Below are 3,697 nucleotides of genomic sequence, written 5' to 3'. Positions count from 1 at the left end.
TCCTTGTTCTACACTATTCCCTTGATAGAAAGAATTAATCAAGACAACTTCATACAATCACATAAGAGATAAACAAAATATTCAATTAACCATTCATAAATTCACACTTGAGTTCCATTGAATCAGAATACAAAGGACTCTACTCAGACATAATTAAAGAATAAACAAGAGAAGAAGAAAGATCAAACTCCATTGTTATGATGGTTGAGTCTTCAATATTCAATTACAATTACATAGAAATGTACTAACTAATACAAAAATTAATCCTAAAGAATTTAGAAGTTCAGAGAGAATGAGGAGTCAGATCAGATCTATGAAAGATCTGATCTGATCTCCCCTCTCCTAGTGTGATGGGAAAAGTCAAATTAGAATAGATATATAGGATATATTAGGATCTGTCTAATGTGAAGGCCACTTGCCCTATTTATAGTTTACAAATTACAACTGAATAACAACCAAAAACTGACATGGGCACTAAAACTCTCATTGTTGGACGTTTTAGTGCTCAACTTGACGGGTGCCTAACCACTTTTAACTGTCTTGGGCGCTAAAATGTTTGTTTTGGGCGTTTTAGCACTCAGCACCAGCACTTTTTGGCTTCATTTCGCAACAGGGCGCTAAAACTCTTGACTTTGGCCGTTTTAGCGCCCAACACTTAGAATTTTCCCATTCTTCAGAATCTTCTTCCTTCTCTTTTTTGCTTCTTGAGCTTCATTTTCCTACAAGAACAATGTAAATTTTCCTGACTTTGGCCGTTTTAGCGCCCAACACTTAGAATTTTCCCATTCTTCAGAATCTTCTTCCTTCTCTTTTTTGCTTCTTGAGCTTCATTTTCCTACAAGAACAATGTAAATTTTCAACATAAGCTTCAGAACTTGTATTTAGGACTTTCTAGGACATTAACCCACTTTTCCATCCATTTAATCACATAGATTAAACTAATTCATGCTTTAAAACTTTATAAACCAAGGGTTTATCAACACCTTAAGCTTTAATTTTACATATCATGAGCCTAAATTGAGTAAGAATTGAGGGAGAAATAATTTATGGAAAACTGTAACCCGAACAGTCCCCTGGGCAGGGCCCTTTGGGTAGTCTCCACTCAATTGCTACCAAATTTTGATACAACATAGCTGACATCTCAAGCTTCAAAATGATTTATTGCGCATCCCTATTGGACCTATGTGGAGGGAGATATGCTCTCACAAAGTCAGCCTAAAAACTGCCATTTTAGTATAAATTTTGATGGCACCTCCTTTGTTTATTTAACCTATCCCACTTTATCAAAAGTGTGTTTCAAAGCCTCAAGGGTACTTAATAGCAAGGGTGGCAACAAGGACCAACAATGTCTTGGTGCTCTTACAACCCATAACAATTTACAATGTCTTTATCAATTTACAATACATTACTTACCTTTATCAAAACTTAAAATCATTACAATCACATTATCCAATCTAATGCATTCTTAACAATTCACATATAATTCATTACCTAAAATAGGCCTATTTTCCTTTCATCACATACATGCTTTACAATATTACAAAGGTCCAAAAAAATTACATTACAATTCTCCAAATGGTAAATATAACTACAGTGAAATCCTCAAAATGCAACAAGATATATAATCAACTAGACTTAGCCAAAATGAAGCATGAAAAATTATGACATGATACATATCCCTAATGCAATACAAAATGCTCTCTAACTCCATAAGGTCAAACAGTGGGCCTCTTGCCCGTAGCTCCTGTCCCGCTATAACCACCTGAAATAATGCCCCGCAACGCGGGGTGAGATATACAAATATATCTCAGTAACCAGAGGTTCTGGAGGATCACTCCGCCCAATGTCTCACTCAGATGTAAATGTACAACAATGAATTATAACAAACAAAAGGGATATAGAAAGGGATTTAGAGAAGTAGGGAGGTATACAAGAAAAATATACAATGAAGCTGGAATGGTCATAGCCAAAATCACGCAACATCCGGCCTACTGGCCTCGGCATATAGCCTACGGGCTGTCACCCAAGAATGTGTTCCCGGAACATCATTCAAGGTACCCTCCATCCGATACACCCGAAACATTCCTAGAGTGCTCCTCAACGGATAACAGCTGTATGCCCCCCAGGAAAATTGAAACTCCCTCACGGAGACCTATCCATTGGAAGTCCCTAACGCCATAAGGTAATCTATCTACTGGCCAGAGTTACAATACATCTTATGTACCCAATATATATACATATGCATGAGCATATTATAATCACATCATTGGCATACAACTTCCAACCACTACCCCAATGAGCATGGTGGAGCACACACGGAGATTAACCCCAGTACCAAGAGATTACCTTCTTGAAGCTCCCAAGCTTGGTAGCTTCAATGCAAGTTACACTAAAACTTGGTCCAACCAGAAATGCCTACACAAGGTTATTCTCATATTCATTAGCGTCACATAAAGACCACTCACTTGGTCATTCAAGCATTCATGCAATGGTGACATAAATACTTCCCAAAATCCTTTTGGTCAAGAACCAAAGGCAATCCACCAAGCTCAATCCTCCAGGATCACGTCCGTGGTAGGCAACCTACAACGATCACACATAGGGTCATTAATTCAATGGTGCATCAAGGTTAAATACAACACAATGAACTCCCCCCCCCCCCACAAAACACTATTTTTGGCCATTAAGGCCTAAAATACCTAATCATGTTGTTAATTTTATTTCAATGTTCCTATGGCTTCCTAAGCCCAGGACAACACCATTTCAAGTCCAACACTTCAATAAATTACAACTCAACATCATTTTTCCTAAATTCCTCTTCTAGGCCTAAATCCACACCTAGGCATATCCAATGATTTTACTTCCAATCCATATGCATCACACAACCTATTTAAACTTAACTCGAACCATCACAACACCAATTACATAAATTTTACATCATCTTCCCTCACTTTTCCTTCTTGGCCGAATCATGCATGCCTTGGTACTAAGGGACATTCAATTCAATTCCACACTTCAAACACATCATACAACATATAATTAACCAATACAACTACTCCACAACTCAATTTTCCAATGACATAACAATTTCAATTCACAAAGTCTTGCTCATAAATCACAAAATTGCCTAAGTTAAAATATTTTTCCTCAATAAATTTTACAAGTTCAATCATCATAAAACATCATTCTAAGACACATTTATCTAATACACATTTCCAATTTGAGGTTCCTAACCACATCAATTCACACACACATAGCTTAGGGTTCTCAAAATCAATCAACCAACATAATCATCAATAGGTAGAGTACCTCACCAAGGATCAAGATCTAGGACTCCTCCACACAATACTCAAACAATGGCTCAAGCAAACAACTCCAAGAACATCATTTTTTCTCTAAAAATCCATGGATTGGGTCCAAGTTTTCTCTCAAAAGAGGGAGTTATGATTGGGTTTGGATGGTGTTTTACCTAAAATTTCATATAGGACATTGTGGGTTTTGCAGAAGATTTGAGTTAGAAATCAATGGAGGAAATTTTGCACTCCAAGGAAGGGGAGCCGCGTTTAGAGAAGGAAGGGGAGGGAGAAGAAAGTGAATAGTGTTCTATGCACATGTGGCCTAAATCCACTTAAGTGGGTGGGTCCTACTCGCCACCTCGCGCAATTCAAATTTTTTCGAATCTCCCGCTTAAACTACT

The sequence above is a fragment of the Gastrolobium bilobum genome, unplaced genomic scaffold, assembly GCF_033153095.1.
Source record: "Gastrolobium bilobum isolate Gb01-03AN ecotype WA unplaced genomic scaffold, APGP_CSIRO_Gbil_v1 utg23530, whole genome shotgun sequence".
Classification (NCBI taxonomy): Eukaryota; Viridiplantae; Streptophyta; class Magnoliopsida; order Fabales; family Fabaceae; genus Gastrolobium; species Gastrolobium bilobum.
Note: the sequence above shows the minus strand (reverse complement) of the source record.